Source organism: Hyla sarda, chromosome 4 (assembly GCF_029499605.1).
Source record: "Hyla sarda isolate aHylSar1 chromosome 4, aHylSar1.hap1, whole genome shotgun sequence".
NCBI classification, from domain to species: domain Eukaryota; kingdom Metazoa; phylum Chordata; class Amphibia; order Anura; family Hylidae; genus Hyla; species Hyla sarda.
Window position 1 is genome coordinate 368,640,473 of NC_079192.1, and position 19,349 is coordinate 368,659,821.

Here is a 19,349-nt window from a genome sequence, read left to right on the forward strand (position 1 = left end):
ACACTGTGCCATTTCACCTTGTGTGATGTCAGGGTGCACCTTGTGTGGAGTCCTGCTACAGAAGCCTGGCAAATCAAATGCAAGGCTTCCCTGTCCCTTCCCTGCGGCCGCTAGCTGCTATAATGACGCAATGTTGTGGGGCTGGTATGCAAATATTTCCAGGGCTGGTTTATATCCCCAGTCAGGCCCTGTGTGTGTGCAGTAAGGTTTGAAGGTTGGTCCAGCGCACCCTTGTGACACTGATGTGTGGGCCCACCTCTAAACCTCCCTGCACACACCGCTGCCACGGTTAGCCCTGTGTGTCGTATTTTCCACTGTGCAGTGGATTTCGTGCAGCATGAAATACTCTGCGTAAATGCTATGTGTGACCCTACTCTAACAGGGAAAAAAGATTTTTATGTGATGAATTATGTGTCGGTATGGCAGTATATTATGCTTGTGCACGAAAGGTGCATGGGCATCTGTTAGGATGAATAAAAGCTACAAAAAGTGCTTTCTGTTCAGTAAATCTGTGCCTGTGAATCGCTGTGCTCGTACTTGTCTGATATTCATGGAGCTCAGGTAGATGGATAGATCAAATGTTTGAAAATGTTGGTTCCTTTTATTCCTTATACAATAAATGATTTCCTTTTTATTTTACATTCTAGTTTTCTTAAGCTGATTTTATCCTGAATAATTGATCATCCAGAGATTGAACAGCACAGAACGGTAAGTATCATTACACAATACGTTTTAGTTATATTTTTGTTTTTTGCTCCTGAAGGCTCCATATGTTGGGGGAACAAATGAAATGTCCATTAATTTGACATCAGCGATGTCATGTAAAGACCAGATCATATTATAATCCAACATTCTGAGCAATATAAGGTGAATGGAATTACTCAGAAATGTTTAAAGCGTACCTGTAAGATCAGCCCAAAAAAAAAACTGTTATATGTTGCACAGTATCTCATCCTGATCATGTACATGTAATCTTTATGTGTCTATGACCTACCGTATATAGTCAACGTCAGGGGCGTCCCCGCACACGGACATCCCAGCGTGGCGGAGTCAATGCAAGCGTCACTAGTCTGGGGCTGGCTTGGAGCGGAGAAGAGGGCCTCCCGGTGAAGATGGGCAGCCCAGACCGGCTCACCCTCCCCACCGGAATGCGGACGGTCCTTGTGATTTACTTCTATTAAAAAATCTTAATCCTTCCAGTACATATCAGCTTCTGCATGCTACAGAGGAAGTTGAGTTGTTCTTTTCTGTCTGACCACAGTGCTCTCTACTGACACCTCTGTCCATGTCAGGAACTGTCCAGAGTAGGAGCAAATCCCCATAGCAAACCTCTCCTGCTTCAGACAGTTCCTGACATGGACAGAGGTGTCAGCAGAGAGCACTGTGGTAAGACTGAAAAGAACAATTCAACTTTCTATGGAGCATACAGCAGCTGATAAGGGATTTAGGAGTAATTATTTCAGAAGACTTAAAGGTAGAAAAACAATGTAATAGAGCAGAAGGAAATGCCAGCAGAATGCTTGGATGTATAGGGAGAGGTATAAGCAGTAGAAAGAGAGAAGTGCTCATGCCGCTGTACAGAACATTAATGAGGCATCACGTGGAATATTGTGCACGGTACTGGAGGCCATAGCTCCAAAAGGATATAGATACTCTAGAGAGAGTTCAGAGAAGAGCTACTAAACTAGTAAATGGATTGCAGGACAAAACTTACCAGGAAAGGTTAAAGGACCTTCACATGTATAGCTTGGAAGAAAGAAGAGACAGAGGAGATATGATAGAGACTTTTAAATACATAAAGGGAATCAACACGTTAAAGGAGGAGACATTGTTTTAACCTCTTAAGGACCAATGACATTGTGGAACGTCATGGCACCCTGGGCTTTAAGGACCAATAACGTTCCACAACATCATGGCGTTTTCCGGTCTCTGCCGCTCGCCGGGCAGAGATCAGAACTGGGTGCCTGCTGAAATGCTTCAGCAGGCATCCAGGGCAAACGCCGAGGGGGGCCATGTAGGCCCCCCATGTCGGCGATCGCCGCAAATCGCAAGGGAAATCGCCCTTGCGATCTGCGGCGATACCGGCTGATCGGGTCTCTGGGACCCGACCGCCCGGTAATTTTGCATGATCCCGGCTGTCACAGACAGACAGGACCATGCTGGAGCCTAGGAGCGAGGTGGCAAGCCTGCCACCTCCTCCGATCCCCTGCGATCCATCGGTTAACTAGCGACCAATCGCAAGGGGGGGGGGGTGGTTACTTCCTCCCATCCTGCCCGGCCCCTTGAAGTCCGGAGAGGACGGGAGGAAGACCGGAAGATGCGGCGGGGGACAGGGGAGTGCTGGGGACTGGCCCCGGTACTTACCTCGTCCCTGAAGACCCGGATCCCGACGGCGGCAGCGGCGACAGGTGAGTTGATCTTCAGCCGCGGTCGGGCCCTTTACAGCAATGCACGTCGCCGTAAAGGGACATGCATTGCTGTAATGGGACCCTGTAAACTACAACTCCCAGCATGCCCAGACAGCCCTTGGCGTGGATACCACTGTGCCCTTCCAGATGTTGCAAAACTACACATCCTCAGCATGCCCTTACTGTCCAGGCATGCTGGGAGTTGTAGTTCTGTAACATCTGGCCCTTCAGATGTTGCAGAACTACAACTCCCAGCATGCCTGGACAGTTTTGGCATACTGGGAGTTGTAGTTTTGCAACATCTGGAAGGGCACAGATTGGGAACCACTATTAGTGGTCTGCAAACTGTAGTCCTCCAGATGTTGCAAAACTACAACTCCAAGCATGCTGGGAGTTGTAGTTCGGCAACATCTGGCTCTACATGCCCGAGAATGTTTAGGAGTTGTGGTTTTGCAACATCTGGAGGCACACTGGTTGGGAAACATTGTCTGTTTCCTAACTCAGTGTTTCCCAACCCGTGTGCCTCCAGCTGTTGCAAAGCTATAACTACCAGCATGCACTGATAGACTGTGCATGCTGGGAGTTGTGGTTTTGCAACAGCTGGAGGTCCCCCTCCTGTGAATGTACATGGTACACTCACATGGGCAGGGGGCTTACAGTGAGTATCAGGCTGCAAGTTTGCGATGCAGCAAATTTTGCGCGGCAGCTCAAACTCGCAGGGGGAAACTCGCTGTAACCCCCCGCCCATGTGACTGTACCCTAAAAACACTACACTACACTAACACAAAATAAAATAAAAAGTAAAAAAACACTACATATACACATACCCCTACACCGCCCCCCTCCCCAATAAAAATGAAAGCGTCTGGTACGCCACTGTTTCCAAAATGGAGCCTCCAGCTGTTGCAAAACAACAACTCCCAGTATTGCCGGACAGCCGTTGACTGTCCAGGCATGCTGGGAGTTTTGCAACAGCTGGAGGCACCCTGTTTTGGAATCACTGGCGTAGAATACCCCTATGTCCACACCTATGCAAATCCCTAATTCAGGCCTCAAATGTGCATGGCGCTCTCACTTTGGAGCCCTATCGTATTTCAAGGCAACAGTTTAGGGTCACATATGGGGTATCGCTGTACTCGGGAGAAATTGCCTAACAAATTTTGGGGGGCTTTTTCTCCTTTCACCCCTTGAAAAGGTAAAGTTGGGGGTCTACACCAGCATGTTAGTGTAAAAAAAAAAAGAAAAATTTTACACTAACATGCTGGTGTTGCCCCATACCTTTCATTTTGACAAGAGGTAAAAGGGAAAAACGCCCCCCAAAATTTGTAATGCAATTTCTCCCGAGTACGGAGATACCCCATATGTGGGCGCAAAGTGCTCTGGGGACGCACAACAAGGCCCAGAAGGGAGAGTGCACCATGCACATTTGAGGTGATTTGCACAGGGCTGGCTGATTATTACAGCGGTTTTGACAAACGCAAAAAAAAAAAAAAACACATGTGACCCCTTTTCCGAAACTACACCCCTCACGGAATGTAATGAGGGGTGCAGTGAGAATTTACACCCCAGAGGTGTCTGACAGATCTTTGGAACAGTGGGCTGTGCAAATTAAAAATGTTGTACAGACCACTGTTCCAAAGATCTGACAGACACCAGTGAGGGGTAAATGCTCACTGTACCCCTTGCTACGTTCCTCAAGGGGTCTAGTTTCCAAAATGGTATGCCATGTGGGGGTTATTTTGCTGTCCTGGCACCATAGGGGCTTCCTAAATGAGACATGCCCCCCGAGCAAAATTTGCTCTCAAAAAGCCAAATATGACTCCTTCTCTTCTGAGCATTGTAGTTCGCCCGTAGTGCGCTTCAGGTCAACTTATGGGGTACCTCCAAACTCAGAAGAGATGGGGTTACAAATTTTGGGTGGTATTTTCTGCTATTAACCCTTGCAAAAATGTGAAATTTGGGGGGGAAACACACATTTTAGTGATTTTTTTTTTTTTTTTACATATGCAAAAGTCGTGAAACCCCTGTGGGGTATTAAGGCTCACTTTATTCCTTGTTACGTTCCTCAAGGGGTCTAGTTTCCAAAATGGTATGCCATGTGGGTATTTTTTGCTGTCCTGGCACCATAGGGGCTTCCTAAATGCGACATGCCCCCGAGCAAACGTTGCTCTCAAAAAGCCAAATATGACTCCTTCTCTTCTGAGCATTGTAGTTCGCCCGTAGTGCGCTTCAGGTCAACTTATGGGCTACCTCCATACTCAGAAGAGATGGGGTTACAAATTTTGGGGGGTATTTTCTGCTATTAACCCTTGCATATATGTGAAATTTGGGGGGAAACACACATTTTAGTGAAATTTTTCTAACATTTTTTTACATATGCAAAAGTCGTGAAACACCTTTGGGGTATTAAGGCTCACTTTATTTCTTGTTACGTTCCTCAAGGGGTCTAGTTTCCAAAATGGTATGCCATGTGTTTTTTTTTCCTGTTCTGGCACCATAGGGGCTTCCTAAATGCAACATGCCCCCCAAAAACCATTTCAGAAAAACTTACTCTCCAAAATCCCCTCGTCGCTCCTTCGCTTCTGAGCCCTCTACTGCGCCCGCCGAGCAATTTACATAGACATATGAGGTATGTGCTTACTCGAGAGCAATTGGGCTACAAGTATAAATATACATTTTCTCCTTTTACCCCTTGTAAAAATTCAAAGATTGGGTCTACAAGAACATGCAAGTGTAAAAAATGAAGATTGTGAATTTTCTCCTTCACTTTGCTGCTATTCCTGTGAAACACCTAAAGGATTAAAATGATGACTGAATGTCATTTTGAATACTTTAGGGGTGCAGTTTTTATAATGGGGTCATTTATGGGGTATTTCTAAGATGAAGACCCTTCAAATCCACTTCAAACCTGAACTGGTCCCTGAAAAATTGTGATTTTGGAAATTTTGTGAAAAATTGGGAAATTGATGCTGAACTTTGAAGCCCTCTGGTCTCTTCCAAAAGTAAAAACTCGTAAATTTTATGATGCAAACATAAAGTGGACATATTGTATATGTGAATAAAAAAATAATTATTTGGAATATCCATTTTCCTTACAAGCAGAGAGCTTCAAAGTTAGAAAAATGCTACATTTTCAATTTTTTCATAAAATTTTGGAATTTTTCACGAAGAAACGATGCAAGTATCGACAACATTTTACCAATAACATAAAGTAGAATATGTCACGAAAAAACAATCTCGGAATCAGAATGATAGGTAAAAGCGTCTTAGAGTTATTAATGCTTAAAGTGACAGTGGTCAGATGTTCAAAAAACGCTCTGGTCCTAAGGTGTAAAATGGCCTGGTCCTTAAGGGGTTAAATTAGAGGGGCAAAGGTTTAAAAGTAATATCAGAATGTATTACTTTACTGAGAGAGTAGTGGATGCATGTAATAGCCTTCCTGCAGAAGTGGTAGCTGTAAATACAGTGATGGAGTTTAAACATGCATGGGATAAGCATAAGGCTATCCTTCATATAAGATATGACCAGGGACTATTGATAGGATTCAGATTATTGGGCAGACTAGATGGGCCAAATGGCTGACACATTCTATGTTTCTATGGAAGGATTTTTTAATAGAAGTAATTTACAAATCTGTTTAACTTTCTGGCACCAGTTGATTTAAACAAAAATTGTTTTCCACAGGAGTACCCCTTTAATAGTACGGGAGGATTACAGTACCAAGGCAGGTTATCAAGCTTGGAGTTATTTAGTTAGGAGAAAAGAAGTCTTAGGGACAATTTAATCAGAATGCACAAATATATGAATGGACAGTACAGAGATATTTCTAGTGATCTTTTTATACCAGACTGGTAACCATAACAAGGAGGTACCCACGACGTCTAAAGGAAAGAAGGTTTCACCATCATTATAGAAAAGGATTATTTACTGTAAAAGCAGTAAGACTATGTAACACTTTGCCACATGAGGTTGTGACATCTAACTCCATAAACAAGTTCAAGGGGGGCCCTTGATGTTTTTCTGGAAGTGCTGTTAACAAGGTGAGATTAGAGCATTCCCTTTAAGAGAGTGCTCCTAATCTCAGCTTGTTAGCTGTATAAAAGACACCAAGGAGTCAGAAATCACGATTGTTAGGGGATCAAATACATAGTAAAATGCTAATCAATTCATAACTTATTTGAAATGTGTTTTTCTGGATTTTTGTCTCACTGTTCACATAAACCTACCATTGAAATAAGACTGATCACCTCTTTGTTAGTGGGTAAACATACAAAATCTGCAGGGGATCAAATAATGTATTCCTTCACTGTAGATGGGGGCTCTAATACTGCATGGGAACACAGTGGACAGTAATACTGCTTTGATGTGCAGGGTATACTAATACTGTATGGGGGGCATTATTATTGTATGGGTAGACAAGCGCACTAATATGTTTGGCTACATGGGGCATTATTACTGTGTGGGGGCATTACATGGGGCACAGGGACAATTGTGAGTGAGTGTACTGTTTTTATTTGTATTGCATTATTTGTGAATGGGATCACAGTCAGGGCAATGTAAGGAAGTGGGGGGGGTACATTTGGGACATTATTAATGAGGTAATTATTATAATATGGTACATTAAGTGTGGGTGGGGGCAGCAAACTCCGCAGAGGTTAGTCACATTTGGGAGAAGTCATCATAGTTGCCAAAGTCAGAGGGAAAAGGAAAGGTAAACAATAGTGTTGAGCGGCATAGGCCATATTCGAATTCGCGAATATTCGCGAATATATGGATGAATATTCGTCATATATTCGCGAATATTCGCATATTCGTTATATTCTCGTTTTATTTTCGCGCATGCGAAAATTAGCATATGTGGTAATTCGCATATGCGAAAATTAGCATATGCGCATTTTCGCATATGCGAATTTTCGCACGCCAGTCTCACACAGTAGTATTACAGCCTTCTTTACACCACACAAGCTGGAGGCAGAGAGGGGTGATCACTGTGATGTGTACTGTGAAGAAAAAAAACAAAAAAAAAAAACGAATATTCGTAATTACGAATATATAGCGCTATATTCGCGAAATTCGCGAATTCGCGAATATGCGATATTCGCGAATAATATTCGAATTGCGAATATTCGCGAGCAACACTAGTAAACAACTCTGATCAGAGAATGTGTGTGTGGTGCTCTGGGTGGCGTAAGGAATATCTGATCACTTCACGATGCCAGGGCACCGTTAGCCTATACATGGTCCGAAGTTGGAGACAGCTTCTCCTGGGCCAGACACAAGGAGTAAAGGAGCACACCGACGTCAGGTTACGGAGAACTGTCTTTACTGAGCAGGGGGCAGATGTTAATACACACAGACAGTATGGTGCAGAGTTGAGAGGATGCAGTGTAACCCCTTGGGAGCCCTGTTGCCTTGCTAGGACTTATGGTACCTTTCACCCAATAGATTTAATACGGAGTTGATTTGGACTGAAGATCATTCCAGGTAGCTAGGGTTCTGTCAAGGTCCTGCAGCTTTCTCTGCCAGGGCATGAATTTCCTCTGTGCTGGTGATCCTTGCAGAATGACTAGATAAGACTTGGAATAATACGTTTGTTCTGGGCCTTTCTCAACAAATCAGTTTCTCTTTAATAATATTTTAATTTTTTTTTTTAAACAGGCTGAACTTGTTAGACCTCTGTTGTTGTACATTTATAATAAAATTATTATTAATTATTAAACTTATTTCCTGCTGTGCAAAGACTGAGGCCTATACAGTATCTGCTAGATACACATACAGAGAAATGTCATCTACATCAGATGGGATGCTACAGGCAAATACTTAGTGGACTATTAATCATTGTTTTATTGTCTTGCCACATGCTGCTTCATATCAGGATTAGAGCAAATCATCCATTTTTCATGCGTATGTATTGACCCTACAGATTGAAATGTTTGCTGTAGTGTGTGCTGCAAATGAAATGGTGATGGCAAATTTCTTATAGGCCACAGTGAATATTTCGTCATGTTTGTATCAGAAAAAAAGGCTTTTTTTATGTATTTGTCCTAACACGTTAAAGAGATTGTGACAGAGTTAGTTCATCCACACTAAACTCAATGCAGGTGAGGGCTCTGCCCCCTGTGCACTCTCACCTGCTGCCTTCATTAGCATGATAAGGAAGGGGCGGGCTAACTGGGGAATATGTAGCAGACAGGAGAGCTCGGCCAGCCGGCTCCCCACCTCCAACGCGTGCTGACGCTTATTAGGAATAAATCTATTTACTAGCATAACGCAGCACCTAACCAATGGATTTCAGTGAGTAACCCCTCATTTTACAGCTGTTCACCTGCACTATAACCCATTATACTGAGTTTAGTGTGGGTAAACTAGCTGTCAGATTCTCTTTAAGACCGTTTAGAGTAACCCGCAATACACAATGCTAACACATAGCACTCCTACCAATCAGATGTTTGATGCCCCCACTACATAGGGAATAGGGCTGAAAGCAGTTGGTTCTGCTCACTGTGTAGTAGTTGAGCAAGGTTGTTACAGCCTAAGCTAGAGATTGAGAATAAGCCATCAATCATTTTAGTCTGGAAAAGCTCTTTAAATGTACTTTTTTTTTTTTTTTTTTGGGGGGGGGGGCTGTTTACAAAAATACTTTATTTATTATTATTCTTAGTTGTCTTCAATTAGGAAACATATTGAATATGAATCCTTGTGGGCCAGACCAAGCATTTACTGGTAAAACACATTGATCACTATCATTCAGATAGGACCCATGACCCCTACCAACCAATGTAACAAAGAAGCCATGAAGTGGCAGTAAGCAGACTGGGGGAACTGGCCTAGGGGTCTGAACACAACAATCACATCTTTTTTTGGTTCTACATAATGCAACACTAATGCAGTTTGTAGGATTTCTGCTTAATGTTGTGTTGCTAAAGCTCTGTTCATGTGGTGACCCAGGAGAGTTGTGGGGTCTGGGGTGTTGCGGGGATGTAAGTGCAGGGTCTGGTGGTATTAACCCTTAGATGTCGTGACACCAGGGTGAGGTTTCCTTAGTGTTAATGGTCCTACCGCCAACTGTCCCAGAAACGGCAGGGAAAATAACGGAATGTCCACAGCAGACTTTATGAATAAACTGAAGAACTTTACTTGAAGATTTTATGCAACAGTCTCTATACATAACAGTCTCTTAAGAGGCAACCGGAATGTAGGTTCCTCACAGGTTTTGCTGGGACTTTGAAGCAATGAGCTTTGATGCAGGCCACTGTGCTACTAATTATAATATTCTAGCTGGTAGTAGTCACACAGGATTTGATAGATTGAGCTTGGTAACTCACGGCTTAGTGGCTGCTAGTTCTTTCAGGCTTTGGCCTAGATGAATTGAGATTTGTGCTGAGATATTTTGTGCTTGCTTGATAGTCCAGCAGGAAGAGCAGGAACTAAGAGAACAATTTTAGTGGCTACAGCCCTTTATATAATAAGGGGCTGGACTAAGCTCATTGGTCAGCAAACCTGTAAGTCCTGAACCCAGTGAACTCTGGGTATATCACATGACCATGGAAGGTCCTTGAACAATAGTACAGCCATAATTATAGTCACATGACCTGCTGAGGTCCTACACATTTATAATACCAATGTATATACGTTAAATAATACATAATTTATATGAGGCAACCAGGGGTAAGCCCTGCAGGAGAGCCCTATGGGAATGAAGGGACGCTGGCAGAGGGGACTTTAGACAGGGACAGGACCAGGTCCTGTACCAGGATACCACATTCACACAGCAGAATTTCTGCATGGATGTCTGCACGGAAATTCTGCAAGAATTTATAGCCAATTCAATTCAATGAACTTCATGCATTCAAAATCCTGCAGCAGAAATGCTGTGTGAATGGGACAGCGGAATCCTATTGAAGTGTATTGACTATAAATTCATGCAGAATTTTCATGCAGTATTCCATGTAGAAATTCTGACATGTGAACATAGCCTTATAGTATTATCACGCAAAAACACATACTTCATGTGCTAAGATACTTGTAATACCTGTGTTATGGCTGTTAATCCGAAACAGGAATTGTCAAATACACCGGTTACATTCATTGTGAAACCAAAAAGAATTGACTTTCCTACTAAGTCTCTACATGTAAGTGGCTACTTTCAGTGACATAATTATTTTTTGACCACTTTGAATACTTTGAATAAGGAAGAAGAAACTTGTGACCAACTTGTGACTACTGTTGCAATAATACAAATTTTCTGTCTGTATGTACATAATATGAACACAGTCAGTTCTTCACACTCTGCCCCTTGGATACAGCTGGTAAGGAGTTAATTTTCCATACTATATTTTCTAGAATTCATTAATTTTAACAAAAATCTTCAATTTAAAATAACAAATACCTTACACTATGCTGCTGCAAATTTTTCAAGAAAATCCATCTGTGAGTTTGATGCCGGCTGCTCTCCAGCTGTCGCTGACTTTCCATATCAGTGACTGCAATATAACAATATTAGGAGCTTTCCATCTGTGATACAGAACAGTAGTTTATGACACGTCTAACTATTGAATAGGTCAATGGAAATGGAGGGAAAGGGAGTCAGCTGAAGACAAATTCAGCTATGTGGCATAGAAAAAGGGATTTGTACTACTTAAAAATATTAGTCTAATAGAAATGATGAGGTTTATCTGCAACTAGCAAACTGCTCCCAATAAGAGGGGCAAAAGATTTAGAAAATCAGGTTGAATCAGCACAAAACAACCCCGTTTGGAGCTAGATATCCAGACATTTATGATACTACAAAGTGGACAATGTTAGTAAAAAATGATCTGCAGGTATTCTGTGTAGACAAAGGGTGAGTCCTCCAGAATCATTTGCTTTGATAGTCCAAGTCTGACATGGGTAAAAAAAAAGGATGCCCAATGTAGATCAGTTTAAAAGCATCTCCTTTTAACTTTCATTCAGAGAAATGCCATAATTTCTTCTCTTTGCTTATTCTTCTTCCAATGGTTAATATGACATTAGACATTGTCATGTAATTCAGTGTCAAAAACAAGTGCAAAATGTTCAGGCTTTCTAGGTTATCAGATGCTTGCTTATAAAAATGTATCCCCCTATCTCCAGAATGGGGCCTGTCTTTAACCACTGAGCAGTCTGGCTCCCACCTTTCAAGACAAACTTGTCTCAGTGACAGGTCGCTTAGTCAATCACTGACTGAGGCGGGATATTGCTGTGGCCGGTGACTGGTTGAGCAGACAGTCACTGCCATGAGCAGTTTGTCGCGGGAGGTGGAGGCCAAAGTGCTCAGTGGTAACACACAGGTCCGTTCTGGCGATTGTGTCCCAATGGTCGGACACCCTGAGATCAGACACTTATCTTCTATCCTGTGTATAAGGAATACATTTTTATTAACCGGATAACCGCTTTAAGTTTCTTTGACTTTAAAAAAAAGTCAAAAAACTTTTGCATACTGTACGTCTTTATTGAGCTATAGTTTTCATCTTGCCGCTGTCTGCTATCTGTAATATAGCAACAAGATGTATTTAGTAGCTCTATTGACTTGTATACCGCCGATAAATCAACAATAACAAATCAGCAATAACAGCATCTCAAGGAGTTTAAAGTAAGCCACCCCATGTAGTTCATATTTCTAAAAGCCAAATCCGGTGTTAGGCCGTGCAGATTGCTACCGCCGCAGTTGACATTTTGAGGCTTTAAATTACATATTTTCCCTTGGGACATCTCTGACCTTAACACTGCAGAGAATCAGTCTGTTTTATGCATTGTTGCTTGTTTATCATCTTTCTTTTCACAGTTTTTTTTCTTCAAAATACTTTCAAGTGTTGAGTTTTCCAGCTACAGAAAAATGTTGACTCTGTGTTTTTCTCACCAGATTTTATCCCCCAGCATCTTAATTGATCTGCCTGTATATGAGCCTGTATTATATCAGGTGATATATTATGGGTATCCATTGTTGTTGTTTGTGCACCAGGGGTTTCTACACATTAGTCTTAATGAGACACAAGCAAATCTGTGTGTCACAATGTATTGTGGTTACCTTTTCAGATTCTCAGATTTACAGGGGTCCCTTAAAATGGTATTCCAGAATTTTTTTTATTTGACTATGCTGCAGGGGCTGTAAAGTTAGTGTAGTTCATAATATAGTGTCTGTACCTGTGTGTGACGATTTTCTTACAATTCTTCTGTGATTTTCACCCCACTATTTATTTTTAACAGCATACAAAATGACTGCTGTCTCAGATTTTTCCCAGGTTGCAATGCGGCTGAGACCTGACTTACTAGTAGGCTGATGACAGGGAGCCTGTCTGCTTCAATGGGTGGAGCGATTGCTTGGTGGGAGAGAGATCAATCTGCAACTAATGCAACAGCTGTTGGCACCCTGATTGAAAACCACAGGTCTTTTGATGAATGCAGCTCATTTATGTTTCAATAGGTGGGGTGGCTGATGTGTGGGAGGAAGGAAAATGGAATTATGGTATTGGTAGTCAAAAAAAGAAAAGTCAAACAGGAAATACAAGGTCACAAAAAGCTAGCCACAGTGTTATGGTAATCTTACAACATAGCCATTTAGCCTCAAGACAAGCGCAGATCCTTCCTTAGCATGTCCATTACTGCCTGCCAGGTATGTACTAAAATCACCTTATGGTGGATAATCCCTTTAAGTTACAATATGAATTGGTTTCAGGATGACCATTGTATGTTGAGACTATAACGCAATGGGACTATAATAGCAAGAGGGGGAATGAGTCGGCAACTACCTGGATCCTAATTCCATAAAGTGTCTAGTGCATGTAAACTGACGGGAAGGGGTAAACAATGGAGATGCTCTGCTGACTTTGAAAGAATATCAGATGGTACAAACAATATCCAATCTTGATAGCCTCATAAATAGTAGAAAAGTGGAAAGCGGCACTCACCAGAATTATAGTGATAAAATCTTCAATACTTTATTATAAACATATAAAACTATAAACTCCAGAGTGGTGCAGAAAACAGGCAGGGGGTACAGCAGTAGCTACTTTGTGAATTCCATGCGCTTCATTAGGCCTAATAAAGTGCATGGAACGCAATCTCTTAAACATGACAAGCAAGCAACACTGCCTTTGCCACTGCCTTTTTTTATGGCACCTGGTCTCTGCTGCTCAGCATTTCCTGTTTTTTTCTTTACTCAAGCAAGTATCTGCTCAGCCGATTATTGGATACAGTGGTGAGCAACCTCAGCCAGTGAAGTACTGAACAACAAGTGTCTGGTGTCAAAAAAAAATAGCAGCAATCAAGGGATTAGCAGCAGGTTAGTACAGTTTTTTCTTAATTTTTACATTAAAAAAATGTTCTAAACAATCCCAGTGAAAATTTGAACATTAAATAAAATGATCCACCAATTTGTTCCATGCATACCATTTTAACAGATAACTGATTTTTGTTTGTATATTGTAAGTTATAAAATATTTTTATGAAATATTTGAGGACAAAAAATATGTCAATGGCTGACATAAAGGGCTACTCCGGTGAAAACCTTTTTTCTTTTAAATCAACTGGTGGCAGAAAGTTAAACATAATTGTAAATTACTTCTATTAAAACATCTTAATCCTTCCAGTACTTATTAGCTGCTGAATGCTACAGAGGAAATTCCTTTCTTTTTGGAACACTGATGACATCACGAGCACAGTGCTCTCTGCTGACATCTCTGTCCATTTTAGCAACCATGCATAGCAGATGTATGCTAAGGGCAGCATGGCTCAGTGCCATGCACTGCCTTGCAGTGCTGGGGACTTGGGTTCAAATCCCACTAAGGACAACAATAAATAAAGCGTTATTGTTATTATAATAACGTCAGCAGAGAGAACTGTGCTCGTGATGTCATCAGAGAGCATTCCAAAAAAGAAAAGAATTTCCTCTGTAGTATTCAGCAGCTAATAAGTACAGGAAAGATTAAGATTTTTTAATAGAAGTAATTTACAAATATGTTTAACTTTCTGCCACCAGTTGATTTAAAAGAAAAAAAAGTTTTCACCGGAGTACCCCTTTAAGCAGATCAGTATTTCTGGGCCTTTTGTATTCTTTAGCAGTAGCATTGCTGGTATTCCTTTACATTTTCCTTTTTCTCCTAATGTGATACTTACTTTGTAGCCTAAGTGTTAAATTACATGAAAGGATTTGTTTCTGATACAGATATTAAACATTCCCTTAGTTTCCTGCTATTGTAATTTGTACTGGGAAGAAGCCCAGAGCAAAGTATCCCATGCTGTTCCCTCACGACATGCCTACGGCCACAGCTAGCTACATCAATGTCATCATTAGCAAAAGGATCAAAAGCTCCATACAAAACCTTTGTCGTCTTAAAAAAAAAAAAAAATGCACATCTTGAAAAATACTATTTTATGACTGCTGCTAAAATGACCTTCTGACCAAATATGCCAATGTAAAGTACAATTTACCTCATCGGTAAACATTTTTTATGGGATTCTTTTGACTAACCACACCCCTTTCTAGGTATAACCAGAATATGGCCAGACTATACAGTCATGTGTATTGAAAAAAATTGTATTGTCCTTCTAAACTCCTTAGTGACCAAGAAGATTTTTAGTTTAGCTTTTCTTATTTCTTCCAAGAGTAATAATTTTTTTTGCATCTACAGAGCCTTTATTTTTATTTTTCATTTTTTTGCAGGACAATTGGACATTTGTAAAGACATCCTAAATTTCACCATAAAATATACTTCAAATCCGGCAAAAGTGGGGCAACATTGACATAAAAAATAAACACAATTTTTCTTATTTGGGGTGGGTAGATGGTTTATACATTGTTCATCATGCAGTTAAAGGGGTATCCACCGCCAACATTTAGTTCCGAACACTGTTTTTGCACTGCCGGGGTCGGCCACACTCCCTCAATGCAAGTCTATGGGAGGGAGCGTGACTATTGTCACACCCCCTCCCATAGACTTTCATTGATTGTGGAATTGCCGTGATATCACGAGGCGACATGGTCGACCCCCGCAGCGCGAAAAAAGAGTTCAGAACATTTAGTTCCAAATGCTGGCCAGTGGAGTACCCCTTTTTAAACTGTAATTCCCAACCTTCCCAAACTCATGAATGTTTGACACCGCAGAACTTTCATGTTTGCTCTATGGGGAGGGGTCATCTGCAGCTCTCGGTGGGGGCTTCTCTCTCTACCAGAACAATAGGTAATAATCCAACACACCCGACCAAGGTAATAATCCAACACACCCGACCATCCTTTCTACTGACCTCTTCTGTTGAAGGAGAGTCAGGAGACTGCCATACACTTTAGAGAGTCTGCCAAACCTGCAAAGGGTTTTGGCAACTTTAGTCTGTGTACAAGCAGGATTTTTTAGAGTCTGTGAGTGGGTTATTCTACAGCCATAACTAGTAGTAGGCTTTCTACCAACAGCACTTACATTTGCATAGTTATGTATATAACTTTATAATATACATCAGATTTGTAAACCCTTTTTCTCCTCTTTCATGGTGCCACATAAGTAATTAAATCTCTACAATAGACAAAAGGATTTAATTAATTTCAGAATAAACCCACCTGACTGTGAAAGTTGTCATAGAGAAGTACATTTACAGAAAACAGCTTCACCTTGAAGGTCAATGAAAATCCCAAGATAAATTTGCAGCAAAACAGAAAAAGGAAACTTTTAAAATGTTTAGAAGAAAAAGTATAGTATAGGAAAAAGAACAATATACAGTAGCCAAGTATGAAGGGGAAAGGTTAGGATAAAAGATTTTATCTTTTCATCATGAAAATGCCCATCCTCGCACAAAGCGGCACTTAATACGTATTGAAGCTACTGGAGACTGTCCATAGGGGAAAACAGCCCAAATATCTTTATGAATCTGTTTTTATCATGGAAGTATGGATGTACTATGGCAGATAAATAAATAAAATCTGTCTAATTGTCTCTCTCTAATTGTAAACTTATGTTTGAAACTCATGGACATCTGTAAACGGTCAAGTCCCTGTTTCCACCATTTATTAGTAGACTTACCTACCATCCATTTAGCCATGTTTCCTTATCAGGCATGGCACAAAAGTGTCACAAAAACACATATTATATGGTACAAGTCAGGTAAGTTAGTTTTCAGCACAAATTGTGTTAGATTTGTTGTGCACAGTGTTTTATCTTCCCCACTGTTTTCATATGATCCCAGTGCAAAAATCTAAATAGAGTGGTCTTCCTGTTTTGCCTATTGTCCCCATTTCTCAGGACAAGGTGGTACAAAACATGCTTACTACTTCAGCTACCCGTTTTAGACCAACATAAGCCATAGGACCGTTCCACTTTCCCTTGTTTGCCAATGCTGTATTATTTAGATCTATAGGTTTTGTGTACAAGGAAACTTTATCAAGGTAAACTGAGGCATACTCTCGAACTGTAGGCACTTCTATGGGTGCCACATTATGACTTATACTAAAATACAAAAGACAGACGCGTCCCTAGTGTGACACCTTCAGCATAAAAATTTTAAGTAAGCGAGCCAAGGATCAACTCGCCTAAAACGGTTGTGCAAATTCCGGCACAACACGTATATGCTCTTAGTCATTTAAGGCTGCGGCACATTCCTCCTCACACTCCCAAGCGTGGATAATAGATTCCAATACCACACTGCTTTAAACAAACAGACACTGTGTTTCTTAAAAGAATCCAATATACTGAATTCCTTTATGAAACACAGTGTCTCTCGCCATGTTTGTATTGACACAAACCTAAGGGATAAACCCTCAGGACAAAGCCCCAAACTAAGGATCCCCCTACTGAATTTAAAATAAAGTTTATTAGACTCCGTAGAGTATTCAATCAAATAGATTGTGCAAACTTATTTAAAAACATAGACCCTCATTTACTAAAGTCCAGCCGACACTTTTCCTTGGTTATTGCGCCTAAATTTTAGTCGCAACGTCTGTGCGACTAATTATGCGACCAAATTTTAGTCGCACAACTGACATTTTGGAAAACACTCAGTTTTTTTTTTTCATTCTGAAATGGGCGTGTTTTATGCAAAGATGAGCGTTTTACCAACAAAAAAACTAAAAATACTCGGAGTACTTCCAAAATCACTCGAGAAAAAGTGTGAGTTTGCCTCACACAATAACCGGCAGCCAAGAGGCAGAGTGAAATTCCAAAAATTGAGTGGTTTCTAACAAGGGACCGTTTACCATTGTGTTTTGTGTGAAAGTAACTTGGTTTATAACCGGAAAACATTTTGTACAGTTAAACACTTTTATGAATAAGTATTTAATGTTTGGGTGATAATTTTTTTTTTTTTTTTTACATTATAACACTTGCATCATTTTAATTAATGAAACTGTTTATAAACAAACTAGTCCAAAACTTTTTGACTCACACAAATAAATTTTTATTTATAAATGGTCTAAGGTCCAAAAAAAAGTTTGTGTAACATGTTTGGAGTTTGTGCGACACAATTGACTAGTGCGACACAAAAAACACGTGCGACACAAAAATAACAGACGTGCGACAGATTAATAAATAAGCCTGGAAAAAAATGGAGTGATATAGAAAACACTCCACAATAAACACTCCACTTTTAGTAAATGAGGGCCTTAATGTGCTTCCGATATTGTGCCTTCGCACTGATGGATAGATTAGAAACTGCATCACTCCCCTTTATTCATCTGACATGCCATGCGCCAACCTGCTTCTTTGTGGCGGTCATGGAGGGGAGATATATGTATTGTCTTTTGGCATATGCCCCAGTGTAAGTGTCAGAATAACACTGCTGATTAAAATAGCATAGTTAGCCTCTCCGACGTTTTGCCGATTGAATCGGCCTTGTCAAGGAGGCTGATGCAGGCATTTGCATCTGCTGGCTCTTATATGGCCTCGGTTCTGCGTCGCATCCCATTTGTGTATTAGCCAATCAGAGTCCTCTACTCTTAGTCTTGTAGGATCCCGCGCATGCTTGAAAACTTAAATGATGTTTATTCCGTGAACCAATGTATTACTGCGCATGTGTCCGGATTCTTGATCACACTTGTGTGCATGCTTCTGCGCATGCTCTGGGACTTAGAATGTATTTGTTCCATGATCTAATACGTTTGCGCGCATGTTTTTGGATCAAAAATTCTTGATATATTTATACCATGAACCGGTACACTTGCGCGCATGGTGGAAAGATTCTAGATCTCACGTTGTGCGCATGTCATGGAACTTAGAAGATTTGCCATTCCTCTAGCATCTTCACATGCCTTGATGTTTCTTCATCTAAGAAGCCTCAAGGTAAGTCTAGTTCCTATATCCTGATACTTCTGCATTAGATCAGACAAGATCTCCCTAGTTTCTTTGTTCCATTTATGTCCAGAGATTAGAAGCTATCATTTATTCGCATATCGCACGGAACTTCAGTGATAGATGGTTATGATGTTATACTCAAACCATTTGTCTCATGTCGTTTCTTCGCATAATTATCTCATGTATAATTTCTTCACATATCGCATGGGACTCAGGGGTAAACTATTGTAATGTTTAACCGTAACTCGTTTGTATCAGAATGTCTCATACTATTTGACTCATGAAGCTTCTTCTTAAAGGGGTTCTCCGGTGCTTAGACATCTTATCCACTATCCAAAGGATAGGGGATAAGATGCCTGATCGCGGGAGTCCCGCCGCTGGGGACCCCCGTGATCTTGCACGCAGCACCTCGTTTGTAATCAGTCCCCGGAGCGTGTTCGCTCCGGGACTGATTACCGGCGACTACAGGGCGGGCAGCATGCGTCACGCCCTGCCCCCGTGTTATGTCACGCTCCGCCCCTCAATGCAAGCCTACGGGAGGGGGCGTGACAGCTATCACGCCCCCTCCCGTAGGCTTGCATTGAGGGGCGGAGCATGACATCACACGGGGGCGTGACGTCACAAGCCGCCCGCCCTGCAGTCGCCGGTAATC

General features: G+C 41.3%; 1 protein-coding gene across 2 annotated transcripts in view; it reads left to right on the forward strand.

The window, feature by feature from the left end:
* Positions 1-19,349, forward strand: part of ATP10B (ATPase phospholipid transporting 10B (putative)) — a 479,113-nt gene that overhangs the window by 194,903 nt on the left and 264,861 nt on the right. For both annotated transcript variants that reach the window (XM_056516674.1, XM_056516673.1), the window contains one exon: positions 648-708. The gene's annotated coding sequence lies outside the window, so the exon portion shown is untranslated. The remainder of the gene's footprint in view (positions 1-647; positions 709-19,349) is intronic.